This window comes from Sciurus carolinensis, chromosome 14 (assembly GCF_902686445.1).
Source record: "Sciurus carolinensis chromosome 14, mSciCar1.2, whole genome shotgun sequence".
Lineage (NCBI taxonomy): Eukaryota > Metazoa > Chordata > Mammalia > Rodentia > Sciuridae > Sciurus > Sciurus carolinensis.
In genome coordinates this window covers 37,525,322-37,545,186 of record NC_062226.1, presented here as the reverse complement: position 1 = coordinate 37,545,186, position 19,865 = coordinate 37,525,322, and the positions used below count along the sequence as shown (strand labels likewise).

Genomic DNA, 19,865 nt, shown 5'->3' with positions numbered 1-19,865 from the left:
TTTGCCCTAATGTGGGAGGTCCGTGTGCATGGTAGTGCAAGAAATTTCCGGGGTCTGTGAAAATAAGGGAATCTGGGCGGTGGAGTTTCAGGCTTCTGAAGCCTACGGTGTGCGGGCGGAATTGGTACCGGGAGGGAAGGTAAGGGTCATATCTTTATCTGTTGAGGTGAAGGTGATCTGTGGGTTTTACAAGTATAAATATTGATACGGGGTTAGGAGAGCCTACAATTGCTGGAGAAAGTGGGTCTTTTCCCTTGTACAGGTGTTGCGTGAACTTTGCGACTGTTACAGATGTTTTGAAATTAATTAGCCCTTAGTCCTCTTCTCGCCTACCTCGGCCCCCCACCCCTACCCCCGCCGTCACAGCAAGGGAGAGCGTCGCTTCCCAGATATCGGTAGATGGCAGCACCGGACACTTGCAAAGCAGCCTAGACAGCAGATTTGAGGCCTCGTGGAGGAACCAACCCGGGAAGGAGGTCGGGATCCGACCTATTCAAGTTCTAAAGTTCTGCAAGTCTCCAATTCTTTCGATTCTTGACATTCTATGAGTTGTTAACTTAAACTGCTGGTCTAAGCGTCAATAGTTTGCTAGCCCCAAAAAAGAAAAAGGCATTTCTCTGCCTTTAAGGAATTTGTTCAGACAGTGATACAAAACCTACATAATCCTAAAGTTGGAAGGGTTTTGTGTGTGGAAAAAGCATAGGATTTGAAATCACCTGTGTTGGTCTCTGAACTTTGGGTATTTGCTAGCTGTGTAGGTTTGGGTAAATTAAAAATTGTTAAATATATTTAAATTTTAGAACAATTTTAGATTTACAGAAAATTTGGGAAGATAGCATAGAATTTCCATATACACCCCAAATTCAATTTCCTGTATTATATGGTTTATTTGTCACAATTGATGAACCAAACGGGTGCAGTTGTGTGCACTACTGTAATACCAGTGACTCTGGAAGCTGGAGGCAGGAATAGCACAAGTTCTATGCAAGCCTGAGTAACTTTAGTGAGCCCCTCAGCCCTGGTTATTGTTTGGATATGATAAGATCAGTATTAATGCAGAAATGTTCTTAGGTGAAATGACTGAATTGTGAGAGCTGTAACCTGTTCAGTTCATCCCAGTTTGAATGGATTAACTAGGTGGTAACCGTGGCCAGGTGAAGGAGGTGGGTCACTGGAAGCATACCCTGGAAGGATTCATCTTCCTTGCAGTGCCTTCTCTGCTTCCTGGCCATCACAAATGGAGCAGTATTCCACCACTAACTCCTTCTTCTGCCTCATTTTGGGCCTCGAACAATGTAGTCAACTAACCATGGACTGAATCTCTGAAATCGTGAGCCAAAATACACTTTTCCTCTTCTAAATGGCATTACCATTAAGTCTATATCTTATTAGAATTTCCTTTGTTTTTAAGGTATGTCCTTTTCTATGCCAGGATCCCATCCAGGCTACCATATTACATGTAGCTATCATATCTCCTTAGTCACAGTCTCTCAGACTTCCTTGTTTTTGATGATCTTGAGAGTTTTGATGAGTTCTGGTCAAGTATTTTGTAGATTGTCCTTCAATTGGCACTTGTCTGTTTTTCTCCCTATTATGTTATAGGGCTGGGCCCATCTAGGAAACTGAGGCAATGCAAAGTCCCCCCACTTCAAACTGCAATTCTTTTGATCAAATCAGAAAGATTTCAGACTTGTAGCTCAGAGTAAATCATGAGTTTATTAGAAGGGATAGGAAAGGGGAAAAGGAGACACTTTTAAGGGAAAGTGTGGGTTCTCTCAGGAGAGAGACAAAGTGCATCTCCTGGTCTCCAGTTTTTTGGGGGTCCCAGAGAAGTTTCCAAACAGTCCCACCCAGGTCCACCTCTTGATTTTTGACTGACAACAGAATGACATCACACTTTCTTTTTCTTTTTAATTTTTTTTGTGGTAGATGAACACAATACTTTTTATTTTATTTTTATGGTGCTGAGGATCAAACTCAATGCCTCACACAAAAGTGCTCCACCACTGAGCCACAATCGCAGCCCTACATCACACTTTCAAGTCCCTACTGCCATGACCTTTCTAGGTCACTTTGGTCCATACTGATTGGTTCTAATTGGAACCTGTTCTTACACATTTTATGGTTTGGGGGAATTATCCTTATCTCCCTGAATTCGGGTATCTGGTCTGTGAAAGGGTCATAAAACTCCCCCTCCCCCCTTTACGATAACTTAGGTTCCTACAGACATTATTTCAGGCCTGTATTTTGCCTGTAGATAACAAGTAGTTTGCTGAGGAATGCGCCATATCCTGTTCATTTAAACCAGGCAGGACTACAGATAAATTACTTCTTGGAAAAGAAAGCATGTGGGGGTCAGCACAGTAGGCTCATTATATAGAATTATCCCCTAACCTCATGTTCCCACCACTCAGATCTGTCTGTCCCTTATCAGTTAGACTGGGATTATGAGTTTTGTGGAGACCACAGAGGTAAAAAGTACATACATCATCACATCATGTCACATTATAAAGGTAAAGTGCCAGTATCTATGGTACATGTGGTATATTCACAGACACAGACAATATACTTTGTGTTGCAATCTTTTTTTTTTTTCATGGAACAAAAATTTAAGGATGTAGTTATTTTTTATCTCATTTAATTAGTGATTTTGTATATTGAATATATTTATAACATAATCCAATTTTTTTGGCAGCACTGAGAATCAAATCTAGGGGTGCTTTTCCACTATTCTATACTCCCTAACCCTTTTTATTTTGTTATTTTGAGACAGGGTCTTGCTAAATTGCTGAGGCTGATCTTGAACTTTAATCCTCCTGCTTCAGCCTGCTGAGTTGCTGGAATTACAGACATGCATCATCTGGCCCAGCACAATTTCTTTTTCTTAATATATTTAAAATTATAATTGACACATAATTGTTTGCAGCAATTTTTCTTTTTCTTTCTTTCCTCTTTTTTTTTTTTCCCCTTTGGGTGGCACCTAGAATTGAACCACCCAAACAGGCAAATGCTCTACCATTGAGCTACATCCCCAGCCCCAGCCCAAGCCCTTTATATTTTATTTTGAGATAGGGACTTGCTTAGTTGCCCAGGCTGGTGTTGAATTTTCAATCCTCCTGCCTCAGCCTCCCTAGTCTCTGGGATTATAGGCAAGTTTATACCACATTGAGAGAAGAAGGAGGAAGAGGAGAAGAAAAAATATACTAGGGATACAGAAAGTTATAAAGAATAGCCAAGCACCTACCTGTAATACTAGCAACATGGGAGGCTGTAGCAGAAGGATCCCAAATTTGAGGCAGCCTCGGCCATTTAGCAAGAACAACAATCACAAAAAATTTATATAGAATACTAAAACAAACACCCACATTTTTATCACACATATTTATCAGATCTTAATATCTTATCACATTTGCTTGAAATTCTCTTTTAAAGAAATTAGTGAAGCCAGGTGCCGTCACCTTATGCCTGTAGCCCCAGAAACTCCAGAGGCTGAGGCAGGAGGATGATAAGTTCCAGGTCAGCCTTAGCTTTAGAAAGCCCCTTATAAATTTAGTGAGACCCTGTCTCAAACAAAAATAAATAAAAGGGCTGGGGAGATAGCTCAGTCAGTAGAGTGCTTGTCTTGCAAGCACAAGGCCCTGGGTTCGATCCCCAGCACCGCAAAAATAAATAAATAAATAAAAAATGTTGGTGATGTAGTTCAGTGGTAAAGTGTCCTGAGGTTCAATCCCTAGAACCACAGAAAAATGAATAAATAAATAAGATTAAAGAAATTAGTATGTCAGATAAAGTTGAAGCCTTTATGTATTCCTCCTTAGTCTCTTTCCCTTCTATTCTTCCTTTTTCACCTTCTGTCCCCAGAAATAACTACTATCCCAAATTGATATTTATTTTCTCTATGTATTTAAAACAATGTTATTGCTTAGTATACACGTAAGTCTATTGAAACAGAGTCCCCCTTTGAAATTAAAAGCTCCAAATTGTTTTAACTTCCGAACTTCCTCATACTGAGAATGGAGGCTAAGGGTGGCTGGCCCTAAGGGGCACCTGGGAACCTGAGAGAGTGGCGTGTTTCCTTGCTAAATCTATATACGTATGTTTCCTGCCTTTTGTCCCACTGTGCCCCTAAGCCTGATAAGATGGAGAATTGGAAAAGAAAAAAGTCTCTTTTATCTTTCTTGAAGCCAGCTTTGAATAAAATCTGTTTTTTTCCCCCTTGCTAAAACTGCCTCCTGAGTTTTTAGTGAAGTAGAACAAGGAGTCAAGTCTCTTGCCCCCTCTTTCACTATGGGGCATACACCTGGTGGCAAAACTACTGGGTCACAGGACATGTGTAAGCTCAGCTTCAGTAGATGTTGCCCATATGTTTTCTGAAGAGATTGTAATAGTTCCAACTCCTATAGCAATATATAAGAGATCTAGTTACTGCACATCCTTACAAACTGTTAATTTTTTTTTTTTTTTTTTTTTTGGGTGGGAGATATACTAGGTATTGAACCCAGGGCCTTGCACATGCTAGGCAAGTGCTCTATCACTGAGCTACATATCCAGCCTACATCCTTGCAAACTCTGATGTTGATTTTTAAAATTTCAATTATTCTGGTGAATCTCAGTGAGGCATTAATTATATTTCTGTAATTTCTAGTGAAGTCAAGCACTTTTTTCAATGTCAATTGGTTATCTTGTATGTCATGTTATCTTCTGTGAGAAATAGAAAGTCCAATGGTCCATTTTCAGAACACAGTATTTAGCCTTAACTGGGATGTATGATTCAATTGAAACTGGTCTTGAAAATCAGGGTTGGGTCCTCATTTCCCATTGTTGAAGATTAAATACCTGAGAAATGCCAAGGCAAGAGCAAAAAGTTTTATTTAAAGACTAGAACAGTGTTGGGGTTGTGGCTCAGTGGTAGAGTGCCTGCCTAGCATGTGTCAGGCACTGGGTTCGATTTTCAGCACCACATATAAATAAATGAATAAAAATAAAGGTCTATCAACATCTAAAAAATTCTTTAAAAATTCTTTTAAAAAAAGGATAGAACAAAGGCAGAGAGAGAGGGAGGGGGAGACTCCTCCAGAGAAGAGAGGATCCAGAGCTGGTGCCCACCCCCCCAGGAAGTGGACATGTCTTGCCCCTTTTATAGATTTCAGGTTTCCTTCCTTCTCATGCCCTTCCTATCACCCTGCCTATGTGACCAAAAAGGTAGTAAGAGAATCTTCCAGGGGTGATTGCTTATATTGGAAAATGTGATCCCTACCCTCTCCTGGAGGTTGTTAGCAACCAGGTGATGGGGAGTGCTATCTACCCATGTTCCTTTGCCCTGGTCTCACAATCATAGCCATTTTAACTATACCCCTTCTCTTTGCCCTCCCCAATATAAAAATTAGCCCATCGCATAGATTATAACCTCAAACTCTTCCTATCAGTGTGATGGTTTGACATATTTGACTTCATGGAAATGTTATAGGCCAGGCTATATGGGCAATGACTAAATAGACTCCATTTTACCTTGAGACTCCATGTTATGTAGGAAATACTTCTTCCATGGGAACCCCGCCCCCACCATACCTATCATCAGTTGCTTAGCATGACATGTTTGGCAACACAAAAGGGCAATTCTTGTATAATGAAAAATTGTTCTCTTTTTGATTCCTATTTTCCTAAACAATGTACCATGTCAACATTGATTGTCTAGATGTTGGTAACCATTCTTTAATTTGTACCTAAGTAAGGTCATTTTGACCCACTTTCCCCTTCTGCTAATGATTTTAGATCTCACAATGTTAGTTTGTAATTTTAAATCATAGCAACAGACACTTATGATTGATGTACTGACTTATAGTATAAAAACCCCTACAACCCTGTGATCGGGACTGTTCTCCCAACAGCCATTTTTTGGGGCATTGTGTGAGACAGTCAGCTGGCCAGCTAAAAAAGACTCTCAAATTTGAACTTCTCAGTGGTGTCTGGTCTATTCTTAAATTGCACCCCACAACATCAGAGCAAGGGACAGTGCTGCCTTAGGGATAAAAACAGGTGGACTCCTGGCCAAAGTGTGCTTGTTTGCCAGACTTTGTTTGGTAGCACACCTTCTGTAGAAGTAAAGTTTACCTTGCCAAGGTACTTCTGAGCACGTGTTTGATTCCTTGTGGCACCCTGGTATTTCTAACAAGTTTGGTGCCTAACATGGGGCTCCATACATTGCCTAGGGAATTGGTGGTGACTTCCACCTTAGAGGAGACACACCCTGCTGGCTTGTTGTCATGACCTTGGAGTGGGGAAGGAAACTTGCAATTCCTGAGGCTGACAACAGACCCAAAATTGAAAGTAGATTGACAACCCAGGGAAAGAGCCCAAGCAAGCAACATGGTAACTAGGTAACCCCGTGTACAGACCAAGGTAGGAAAATCTATTCTTGGGGAAAAAGTACTTCCTTGGACATCCTGGAGGTTGAGGGGATGCTACAAGAATCTTCCAGTGAGGGGTCTAGCCCCACCCCCAATAAAAACGTCTAAAACTCTAGTACAGGTAAAGAAAATGCTGGCAGGTGAAAATACACCAGAATTCCCCGAGATACCCCTTTGGACTTTATGTTAAAATATGTACATGTGTACAACCATAGAAATGAAAAGTTGTACCCCATTTGTGTACAATGGATCAAAATGCAGTCTGTAAAAGTAAAAAAGATTTTAATAAAAAAAAATTGGAAAGATAGTCCTAGGGCAAAAGGGAAAAAGAAATAAAAGATCTTAAAACACTGTTGTTTTATTTGGACTCATTGAGCATGCAAGGAATTTGGGGTGTACAAGAAATCTCCAGGCCTAGGGACAGGGAGGGAAAATGGAAAGCTTAGGCCCTTCCCATGTCTGAATCATACTGTAAAACTCTGTAAAGTGTTAAATCTGATAGTTCTTTTGTCTTCTACCTGTAGGGATTTAATATGTGGTAAAGAGCTGCCAAATCTTTGTTTCCTGGCAGTTTTATGTACACTTGGGCGTACCTGTGTATTATATGTCATGTCTATGTATGTGCTTGTGTCTATATCTTGTTCATGATATCAAAATTGGCTTATAGATAAATGAGTATTCATACATTTTAATGCATAGATCCAAATGCCATTCAGTTTATGTGACTTAAATAAAACTAACTAAAAAGGGTCCATTTAAATTGGTAAGAATAAAGATGCTGTTGAAATTACTAACCCACATATTTTTCTAAGTGGCCAGCCAAAGTGTTGGTTTCTATAAAATGTTTAAAGTTCAATGTCTATTGCTTCTAAGAATTTTTCTTTGGCAGGAATAAGTCTAGTTAAAGTATTAGCTAGAAGTCTAGTTGAAATGTTGTGGGAATCACATAAGGAGCAGCAAATAGGAGAGACCAAACTTTATTTTATGTCAGCAGGCTCAGAGGAGATTAGCATTCCAAAATTCTGAGCACCCCTTACCAATTTTTCATAACATTTATAGGCTTTCTAGTGTCATATATTTTCTAGTCTAAAACAGTACATAATTGGACACAAGTTTTCAAAAAACAATATATGATTGTGTATAAGGGTCTTTAAGTGGGAAGCGTGTTTACAAAAGCAGACTGCAATAAGGAAGACTGGCCCCTCTCAGAAGGTCTTCTGTATATTTAGCCTTGGCCCCCACCCCACCCCCAGGTCTTCACAGAGGCATTTACATTTCAAAGGAACGTGGTTAGGTCCCAGGGAAAGTCCTTTATGTTCCAAAAGGAAGGAGTAAATGGTGCTAATTAGTTTTCCTGAAATCCAGCTGGCGGGAAAAGGGGGAGGGTGGGACTCTTACAGACAGCATCCTTAGTTTACTTTATATCCAGACCTGGGTCAGTTACCCATTTCAAAAGTGTTAACTAGACTTGTTTGACACCTTGGTTTTCATGGGTAACCTAAGTTAGAAATGGGTAAATATGGAATTAATCTTCATAAATGTGTTTGTTAGTAGAGACACATAATTAATTTGCAAAGTTCAAGTACTAAAACATCAACTAAGTATAAATTCAAGTATTCTTGAATTCCATAATGTAACATATATTTGGGTGTTTTAAATGTGTTTTTATAAATTGGTAAATACAAAAGAAAGTTTAAGATAGTTTCAGCCAGATGCAGTGGAGCATGCCTGTAATCCCAGTGGCTCTGGAGGCTGAGACAGGAGGATTGTGAGTTCTAAGCCATTCTCAGCAAAAGAGAGGTGCTAAGCAACTCAGTGAGACCCTGTCTCTGAATTTAAAAATAAAAAATAGGACTGGGGATGAGGCTCAGTGGTTGAGTTCCCCTGAGTTCAATCCCTGGTACCCCAAAATAAATAAATAAATAAATAGATTAATTTAAAAAAGATTGCTTCTTTCAGAGTCTTCACCTGAAAGAAAGATTAGTAAGAGTTAAAATTTTAACAGGTGTAATTCTATATGTAAAAAGTACAAAAAGTTTCAGCTATGTTTCAATTAAAGTACTGTAAAAAGCTTATTAAAAAAGTAATTTATCTAAATTCAAATATTTCATAAGGATTATTTCAGAATGTAAATTTAAAAAACAGCAACTAGAAAAAGAGATATAAAAAGTTATAGGTAGGGAAATATGTTTTAGTATGGAAAATTAGAGGGAAGAAGAAATGTTTCAGAATGAGAAAGTATTTTGTATGGTAAACAAGTTGTGGAATGTCTAAGTAAGTTGCACAGGGCTTGTGCAGGGTAACTCTCAAAAAGTTCATGTGTGTGACTAAGTTGACTGTAACTGTAATCCGCACAAAGTTATTTGAGGATTTTTTTCCTAAGGTTAACCTTTAATAGGTGAATTCTCTATGTTTAGAAACAGCAAGGGCCTCTTAAAACATTGATCTACTCTTACCTATCAAGACAACTTCTTCTGTGTCTATTGGGTTTTATTACTTAGAGAAACTATGTCTTAAAGGGTTTAGGGTTTGTATCTGTTTTAAAGTCTTTTAAATGATTATTTCATAACTGGTAAAACCACTCTTATGTATATATCTGAGAAGTGTTTGAATGTTGTCTGGGTTTTTTTTTTTCCAACATCTGCTCATCTTTTTTTGTAAATACATTTATTTATATAATGTATGTATGCATGTATGTATGTAGTGCTGAGGATCAAACCCAGTGCCTCACATGTGCTAGGCAAGTGCTATACCACTGAGTCACAACACCAGTCCTTGTCTGAGTTTTAATGTAAAAGTTAAATTTAATTAATAAGGACGTCTGTGTAATTGTGACCCTAACAATTACTGGTTTCTCTGTATATTAGATGTATTCATGTTCTTCAAGTATACAAGCATTTTAAAATGTAAAGCTTAGGAGATCATTTTACCAAATTGGTGTTCTTCAAACTAAAATTGTCTGTAGCAATAGTCCCCTCAGACTTATATAGAAATAACCAATTTGGTTGGTAGGTATTTATGTCACTTAATGTTTTTTTTTTTTTTTTTTTTTTTTTTTTGTGGTACTGGGGATCGAACTCAGGGCCTTGTGCTTGCAAGGCAAGCACTCTAGCAGCTGAGCTATCTCCCCAGCCCTCACTTAATGTTTTGTAACTGGTTAAAGGTAACCTGTTAGGGGTACAGTGGCACACACCTGTAATCCCAACAGCTCCAGAGGCTAAGGCAGAAGGATCGCAAGTTCAAAGCCAACCTCAGTAAAAGTGAGGTGCTAAGCAACTCAGTGAGACCCTATCTCTAAATAAAATACAAAATAGAGCTGGGGATGTGACTCAGTGGTCAAGTGTCCGTGAGTTAAATCCCTAGTACACCGCCCCCCCACAAGAAAAGTTGTAAGTTATGTACATATGTAATTTTGTGTTACTCTTTACACTAGGATGGGAATTTAAATGTATTTTTGGAAGGTAATAAGGAGAGTTTGATTTGTTCAAGTTAAGAGCTCTCTTGGTCTTTCGGTTTGATTCATGTTTCAGATGTAATGTCGTATTTTGTTAACTGGTACTCAGACAGATTTAGGAAGTAATACATGAGAACTTTGTGAGATGATATTTAAGACAGAGGCAAAGATCGGCTTTAGAAATAAAACACTTTACCTAAGATTTGTCAAGAACCCAGACTCACCTGAGCTAAGACTCTGCCTCTCACCTTATTTTGTAAGGGTGGCTCCAAAGTAGGCCAGAATTAAGCACATTTATAGTTATGTTTAAAAGATACATTTTTGTTGTAAAGATGACTGTGATCTCAATTGGACATACCTTTCCTATGTTCATATATGAATACACGAGTGGTATAACTTCATGAGAATGGGATCTAATTAAAATAAATTATATTCCATGTATGTATAAGATGTCAAAATATAGTTTACTGGGCTGGGGTTGTGGCTCAGTGGTAGAGTGCTTGTCTAGCATGTGTGAGGCACTGGGTTCAATTCTCAGCACCACATAAAAAAATAAAATAAAAAGGCATTGTGTCCAATTACAACTAAAAAAAAAAAGTACAATTTACTGACACTGGGGTTATAGATCAGTGGTGGAGCACTTGCCTAGCATGTATGAGGAACTGGGTTCCATCCCCAGCACCACAAGAAAAATAAAAACAACTGTAACAAAGGCATTGTGTCTACATAAAAATATATTCAAAAATACAGTTTGCTATCATGTATACATAAAAAGAACAAAAAAAAAGTAAAAAAAAACCACATTTTACACACACTCAAAGATTACTATGATCTCAAAAATAAACAAGAGATATAATACAAAACTAAATAAGGATTTGGGTGAATTGGTTGTAAAATAGGCTTAAAAGGAAGTAAGATTTATCAAAGATCTTATATGTGATTGAGTTGATAAATCTATGGGTCTTTGTGGAGGCAAAATAGATGTTAAAGATATATTAGTGTTATTAAAGAAATTATGAATTATGTTTCTTGGTTCATAGCTATTACACAAACTGAATGTTTTTGCTTGTAATTTTGTTTTGTATTTTCCTTGTAAAACTTTGTAACTGTTGCCTGTTAGTGTTTTTCAGAAGCACTGCTTCTAATAGAATAACCTGAGTTAATTTGAGACAATAGGCCATCACCTATAGGACAGATAAGATATAATGCTGACTTCCAGTCCTAATATTGACTCCCAATTAATTATACACATTAATGTTAAAACCCAGTACTCCTACTTCAAGACTAATAAAACTGACCTGCTGGATGTTTAAAAAACAAAACTTGGAGACCAAAGTCAAGGAAGTAAAAGGCCAAGGAAAAAGTAGCCAATGTTTTGGCCCTTGCCCACTAAGGTCAGTCAGGGTCCAGAGAACAATGGGTCTCCTGTAAGGGCCAGGCCAGGCAACTCCAGTGAGTCACCTGACCTCCTGCTCCCCTTCTGAGCCCCTCAAGAGGATCCTAGACAACAGGAAGTCAACTAGTGCACATTTTGCAAAGAGGAGTGTCATTATAGAGGGAAATGTCCCTGATACTTCTAAGGGAAGCCACATGTGGTCAGCAAGACCTTGACCCGTCCTGACAGAAGAGGAAAAGCTACAGGAGCCAAGAGGCTTCTCACAAGTTCCTAAGAGTGATCCCTGACAAGTCCCAGCTGACTCTAACAGAATATAGAATAAAAGGTTATTTTTGACCAACTTGGTCTTAGACACCTGGGGGGAGAGTATAACCAAAACACAGCCACATACAGACATTTAAGTTCTTTTTTTATTTTTTTGCAGTGCTGGGGATTGAACCCAGGGCCTTATGCTTGTGAGACCAGTACTCTACCAACTGAGCTATATCCCCAGTTCCCATATCTGGGCATTTAAAAGTAAGACAATGGATCTTCTATTGTTACTTTAGATCTACATTTGTCTCAGTTCTCCTGAAAGTAAGTAAAAATGGGAGGTTATAAACGAAGGGTTTTTTTTTTTTTTAAATACAGGAGTGCCTGATAAATATCACAGAAAGCTCTGTCAGAGTCACAAGTTTATTTTGAGTCAATTTGAGATGTACGAATCTTCCTAACCTCCTGCATAGGCAGACTTGATCTGTCTTTGTTTTGTTGTTGTTTGTTTTTTCTAGTATGATTGCTATGAGCTGCTGCTCAGACTCCTCCTCTGGAGTTCGAAGTTCATCACTTCCAACCTGGCAGCTTGGTTTTAATCAAGTCTTGGAAAGAAGACAAGCTTCAGTGGAGCTGGAAAGACCTTACCAAGTGCTTCTAATCACCAGAATGTCTATCTGAACTGCTGAAGGAGAGAATTTGTTACCGTGAGTGATTTCCACCTCAAAAGGTTAATATCTAGGATGGATGACAGTAACAAAGGGTATAAGAACAAAAATGAAAATGAGATGAAAAGGAATAGAGTTCTCTTATGCTGAAACTTTATTATTTCACCTTTTATAAACATCTGGAATAGATTTTGTGTATGGTGTGAGATACAGGTCAAGGTTTAGCATTTATGGAGGAAGAACAGAGGCTGTATTGGGAGGTTTGGAGTTCAACTTTATACATATTGAATTGTTTGAGGAATAAAGGGGCCCTAGGTTTTATGTATACATTTAGATTTATTTGGGGTGGGGGAAGGCCTTGGTCTGTGCCAGAGAGCGCCTCACGGTCCCTTGACTACTGGGCAGGGCTATGTCCATCCTGAGTTCCTTCTCCCTATTATTCCACATCAACCCCTGTACCCCCACCCCACCCCCATCTTAGTTGCTGGGTCTTGGAACCAGCAGCTGTTCTCTTGTCTCCTTGTCAGTTGGGGGCTGTCTCCAGGTAATTGGGTTTATCCATCTATTCACATTCACAAAGATGGGAATTGAGACTTCTGGGCACCAGCACTTGGTGGTTCAAGTCGTTCCCAGCCAGCTTCAGCTCTGGTAGCATCTTAGGCTCCACGGGAATCTAAGTCCTAAGCGATGGCATCTCAGTACAACAGGGCAATCACCATCTTCTCCCCAGATGGACACCTTTCCAAGTGGAATATGCCCAGGAAGCAGTGAAGAAAGGATCCACTGTGGTGGAATTCAAGGCACCAATATAGTTGTGCATGGAGTAGAAAAAAAAAATCTGTTGCAAAACTTCAAGATGAAAGAACTGTGAGGAAAATTTGTGCCCTTGATGGTCACGTCTGCATGGTTTTTGCAGGATTGACTGCTGATGCTAGAGTAGTAATAAACAGAGCCCAGGTGGAGTATCAGAGCCATAAGCTTATAGTTGAAGACACAGTCACTGTGGAATATATAACTCTCTTCATAGCAACTTTAAAGCAGAAATACACCCTAAGCAATGGACGAAGACCTTTTGGTATCTCTGCCTTACTTGTAGGTTTCGATGATGATGGTATCCCAAGATTATATCAGACTCTGGTACTTACCATGCATGGAAAGCAAATGCAATAGGCTGAAGTGCTAAAACTGTCTGAGAATTTCTAGAAAAGAATTACAGAGAAGATGCTATAGCAAATGACAATGAAGCTATCAAATTAGCAATAAGAGCTTTGCTAGAAGTTGTCCAGTCTGGTGGAAAAAAACATTGAACTAGCTATATTAAGAAGAAATCAACCTTTGAAGATGTTTAGTGCTAAAGAAATTGAGTTACAGGTAACTGAAATAGAAAAGGAAAAGGAAGAAACTGAGAAGAAGAAATCAAAGAAGAATGCATGATTCTTAGGATGAGCACTGGGAGCTCTTAATGTTTTACTGAACTGCTTGGAATAACTTAACAGAGTTAAAAGACATAAGTTAGTTTGCAGCATTACCTTTAGTATTCATATGGGCTACTTTGAGAATGCCAAATCCGTGGCTATCTTCAGTCTGTTACATAGATTGATGTGAAGGTTTTCTTTGAAAGCAGATTTTAGTAATTGTTTAAAGCAGTCGTAATTCCACATAAGCCTGAGACTATATACTATAACTTGTCTGATGTGTAGGTTTTCTTTAGATAAACAGATTTAATTAAGAAAAAAATTCTAATTTTAAGAAATGAGTAATTTGGGTGAAGTGTGACTATTCACTCTCAGTTAAAGAGTTGGCTGTTCCACAATAAATTTTTTTTTTTTTTTTTTTTTGTGGTGGTGGGGATTGAACCCAGGGCTTTGTGTTTGTGAGCGTTCCACAATAAATTAAATATAATAAATACAAAAGATGGGATTCGAATTTCCTCTAGTAAGATTTTTTTCTACCATACCCTCTGTCCTTATCTACATTCTGCAATGTTAATTAGTCTTCAGCCTCTCCTGACAAATATTTCTTTTGCTTTATCCATATTGCTAGATGGATATTTTGGTTTATATCTCAAAAACAGGTGTTTTGTATAGTTTATTTCAGCTTGTTCCTTTAGAAAATAAATTGTATAAATTTTTGTCTATGTACAAGGCTCATCCAAATAGCCTCTATGCTTCTGTGGATAAAATTTCAGTCATGAAACAAGGTTTCTCTTTTTCCATTGTGACTGAGATGTCAGTGGGGTCATCCTTTCTTTTAAGATTAAACAAAATTGCAGCTAGTCCTTTTTCCTACCTAAAGGAAGAACTCTGATGCCATTCTAGAGCTTTCTGTGAAATTTAGGATGGGCAGGAGCTTGATTTTTTTCATGATCATTTCTCTCTCTCTCTTCTCTTATTAAACAAGTCAGTACTGAATTTTGTCTACTGAAGAATTATCCTTATGAATAGTCTGTACAATATAATTACAGGTGAAAATTTTCAGGGAAGTCGAGAAAACACTAATTCAGTAAAACCTGGAATTTGCTAACATGTGTTACAACTGATGATGTCAGCTGGGCATGGTGGCCCATGCTGTATTCCCAGGTACTCAGAAAGCTGAGGCAGTAGAATTGTAAATTTAAGTCCAGCCTGGACAACTTAGCAAGAAGACCCTGTCTCAGAATAAGAAAAGTAAAAATATAAAAGATTGGCAATGTAGTTCAGTGGAAAAACTTCCCTGACTTCAATCCCTGGTACCATAAAAAACACAAACAAAAACCCAAAACAACTGAGTGTCAAAAATATATGTGAAGTGGACTGTGGGTTTGATCCTCACCACCAAAAAAAAAAAAAAAAAAAAGAAAAAAAGAAAAACAAACAAACACCACAAAACAAAACAAAATTGTGTGAAGCAGAAAAAAAGCCTTTGCAAGGCTTATGGAAATTTAATTTGGTAATGGGAAAGAGGTAGAATGAATTGGACATAACTTTCCTGGGTTCATATATGAATATACCACCAGTGTAATTCCATATCATTTACAACCACAAAAATGGGACGTTATACTCCATGTGTGTATGATATGTCAAAATACATTCTACTGTCATGTATAACTAAAAAGAACACATAAAAATTTTTAAATAAAGAGCAAATGCAAAGAAAATGCAATTTGTTTACCCTGTATGGTTATTAATCGTGGGAAATACTTTGTAGAAAATATTTGAATCTATCATGTGTTGTTAAACTATTAATGCATTATTAAACTAATGTGTAGAACTGGGGTTGTGGCTCAGTGGTGAAGCACTTGCCTAGCATGTATGAGGCACTGGGTTCTATTCTCAGCACTATATATAAATAAATAAAGAAAATAAAGGTCCATCACCAACTAAAAATATATTTTAAAAAAATAATGTGTCAATGGTAGGTTTCATTTGTTCTCATAAACTTAATTATCACTGGGGCTTGGGGGTTTTAGTTCAGTGACAGAGTGCTTACCTTGTATGTAAGGTCTTGGGTTTAACACTGAGTCATAACCCCAACCCTTTTTAAAATTTTTATGTGGGGAAAGTCTCACTAAGTTCCACGGGCTGGTCTTGAACTCGTGATCCTCCTGCTTCAGCCTACCAAATCACTAGGATTACAGGTATATGACACCTCGCCCAGCCTGTATACTTTATGTATATTCAAAGATGATATACATTAAATTTTATTATCAGATGAATATTTGCAATTGAGTTTTAAAAAGTATTTTTAATTGTATATGAACACAATACTTTTATTTTATTTATTTATTTTTATGTGGTGCTGAGGATTGAACCCAGTGCCTCACATGTGCTAGGCAAGTGCTCTACCACTGACCTACAACCCCAGCCCTGCAACTGATTTTGATAATACTTTGAACTCCAACTAAGCAAAATGTTACCTCCAGAAAAGATTATCATCTTTCTCATTTGTAGACCAAAAAAAAGTATTCAGTTGTTATTTTTTAATGTTATCAATTTTAAAATTGTGGAAATTTAGTGGACTGTGGTGGCCCATGTCTGTAACCCCAGTGATTTAGAAGAATCAAAAGCTCCAGGCCAGGCTCTATAATTTAGTGTGGCCCTGTCTCAAAATAAAGAATACAACTGAGCAGAGCCAAACATTCTGGTGCCATGTTTTCAGACCTCAAAAACTGTGAACTAAATAAACGTCTTTTCTTTATAGGGTACCCTGAAGACAACATTGAGGCTCTAAAAAGCATCAGGAAAAGTAAACTGATGGGTGTCAAATTAGTCATGAGTATAATTGTAAAAGACTGAACAAAAAAAAACCAGACCACTAAAAATCTGCAAGGATTTTTAAGCTGTAAAGAGCTTAAAAATTACAGGATGTTTATTTCTTTTCTAGATTATGTTAAAGTACATGGAGACATCTATATAGAAAAGATCCACATATTGGTAAATGAGCTTATATTTAAATATTTTAAGTTAAAATAAAATTTTTGAGTTATGTAACTACTATTTGATTCCTTTTAATAGTTCAACTAATAAACCAGATCATGTTGGATAAGAAGCCTTTTACTACTCTTATGAAGAAATGATGTGGTAGTGTCATTATTAAATAAAGTAATCATATATTTGCATGTTAAAAAAATAACACAGCTGGTTGTGGTGTCATGTGTCTGTTAATCCCAGTCACTTTGGAGACTGAGGTAAGAGGATTGCAAGTTTGAGGCTAGCCTCGCTACTTAGTGAGACTGTCTCAAAATAAAAGATAAAAAGGGTTGTGGGTGTAGCTCAGAGGTAAAGCATCCCTGGGTTCAATCCCCAATAAAATAAAAAAAAATGTGAATATATATGCATACATGCATAAATACATATATTTATGTTAAAAAATAAAAAATACAAAAGCACTGCGGGTATGGTTCAGTGATAGAGTACCATGGGTTCCATCTCCATTTTCACTACAAAAAAGTGGAAATTTGCTTTCTTTCTTGATATATAAGTGCCTACATAATAGCCTTAAATTTACTTTATGGGCCAAAAAGCCTAAATATTTACTGTCTGATTCTTCACGGAAGAAGTTTGTTGATCTCTCCTATCAACAATATCTAGTAGTAAAACTGAGAGGATACCCTGTAATTTCTTGTCTCCAAATATTGGATAATTTTTTTTTGATAGAGACAGACATCCCTGCTCCCATTGAAGTTTCATACTAGATTGAGAGAAGCATGAATGAGCAATAAGTAAAAGTGTATAAATGAAAAAGATAATTGAAGGGATGGTATGTGAAAATAAAACAGTGTGATAGTGCTGGTGATACGATTATACTGGGTGGCCAGGGAAGGCATTACCGGGAAGGTAATTGAGAATTTAGCCCAAATGATAAGAATTAGACAGATAGGCAAAGTTTTTAAGACAATTTGTACCAGCACTGGATTTTTGTGTGTTTGTTTTTGTAGTGGGAATTGAATCCAAGGGGTCTTTACCACTGAGCTACATCCCCAGCCATTTTTATTTTTTATTTTGAGGCAGGAATAGATTTTGTGCTTTTGGGAAAAATAAAAAAGGTCAGTGTGACCAGACCAAGATAAGTGGACTATAAGGAGAGGACTGGTAGCACCCAGACCCCAGGTAACGTCTGCTTCCTGCATCTGTCCTGAGGTCCTGCCCCAGGGTCCAAGAGTAACCATCTTCTTTGCAAAGTGTTTTGACAATTTATGCTTTCATATCTGCTCTCTTTTGAATCATCCTGTGCTCGAGGCTGTGTAGCTGAGGTAACGGACCAAGAGTTTGCTTTGCATTCTATCCTGTTCTGGTCACTTCCACTCTGTATATCTTATTTTTGGGGTCTGAGGTTGTATAAGATCTCTGAAGTCCAGCCCAATTCTGACATCTGGTGGTGGTGGATAATACTGTAAAGATCAAAATTTTTTTTTCTTCTCCAGGCTCCTAGCTATAACATTTGGAGTGTCACTCTTATAGCACTTGTTCCAGTTCTTAGCAAGTAATAGTAAAGTTGGAAAGTTAGATTCAGCATTTATTTTGCTACTTCATTCTGTTCTTTTTTTGGTGACATCCTGGGAAAACTTGACTAAAGGGCTGGATTGTAGCTCAGTGATAGAGTGCTAGACCCTGGGTTCAATCCCCAGTATCACCAAAGGGGGGAAAATTGGTCTAAAGTCAGTTTTATGGTTCATCTGTGGATCCCAATGATCAAAGCTATTTTATCCTCAGTGAGCTTAAGTTCATGAAAGGGTATATATACCTCTGTCCTTCCTTCCTTTTCTTTTTCTTTCTTTTGACAGGATCTCAGTATATTGCCCAGGCTGATCTGGAACTCTTGAGCTCAAGCAGTCTTCCTGCCTCATCCTCTTGAGTGATTGGGACTACAGATAAATGCCACCAGAACCTGACTTTTAAGCTCTGATTTTCTGTCATTGTTTGCACTGAGTTGCTCCTGCAAATACACTTACTTTGATGAGTGTAATTGGTCCTGATCAAGTGCCTGGAGAACAGAGGACCTAATTGCTTTCTTCCTCTGAACTTTCCCTTTTTTTTTTTTTTTTTTTTTTTTTTTGCGGTGCTGGGGATTGAACCCAGGGTCTTGTGCCAACTGAGCTATCTCCCCAGCCCTGAACTTTCCCTTTTAACTGTTAAAATGGGATGCCCTAGAGCCTATATCACAATCTTCTGACAGTCACTCTTGCTCTCCTAAGCCCATCTTTATCACCCATGTTTATTCCCTGCTAGTGTTCACAACATACGTAATAGCAAACATTGGACTTTTAGCATGTATCAGATAATTTTGGGGGGTGGGTATTGGGGATTGAACCCAGGAACACTTTACCACTAAGATACATCCCCAGTCCTTTTTTATTTTTTGAGACAAGGTTTTACTAAACTGCTTAGAGCCTTGCTAAATTGTTGAGGCTAGCCTTGAACTTGTGATACTCCTGCCTCAGCCTCTGAAATTGCTAGGATTATAGGCTTGTGCCACAGTGCCCAACTGTATCAGGTAATTTAAGTGCATTTCTTCAATTAAACATGAACACCAGCTTATGAAGTAGACACTCTTATTATTTTGGGTAAGTGGTACTGGAGCTTGAACCTAGGGGAATTCTACCACTGAGCTACCTCCCCAGCCCTCTTTAGTTTTTGAGACAGAGTTTCACTAAGTTCTTCAGGTTGTCTGGTAACTTGCAATCCTCCCACCCCAGCCTCCTGAGTCTCTGGTATTACAGACATGCGACACCACTTCTGGCTAATACATACAGTTATTACTCCCTGAGAAATAGAGATTATATAACTTGCCCTAGGTTACAGGTATCAAAACGAGGACTCAAATCCAGGTGTGATAGGCAGATTTCTCAGAGCCCCTTTAATGATCCTATCTCCTGGTAGTATTCATGCACTGGTGTAATTTCCTTCCCTTGCATGTGAAATGCTTTTGATAAAGAGGACCCAGGGGCTGGAGTTGTGACTCAATGGTAGAGCACTTGCCTAGCATATGTAAGGCCCTAGGTTTGAGCCTCAGCACCACATATAAATAAGCAAATAAATAAAATAAAAAAGATCCATTGACAACTAAAAATATTTTTAAAAAAGAATACATTAAAAATGAGGGAAAGAAGTCACTTCTGAAATTAGGTTAAACAAGATTATGAATTCTATTTTCCTAGCAGACTCTATAGACTTCTCACCTTGCATGCTTCCGTGAAGCAAGCTGCCATG

At 38.0% G+C, this 19,865-nt stretch overlaps 1 pseudogene; it reads left to right on the top strand.

Moving 5' to 3' along the window:
• Positions 1–11,260: 11,260 nt before the first annotated feature.
• Positions 11,261–14,831, top strand: LOC124964692 (proteasome subunit alpha type-7-like; annotated as a pseudogene).
• Positions 14,832–19,865: the final 5,034 nt, after the last annotated feature.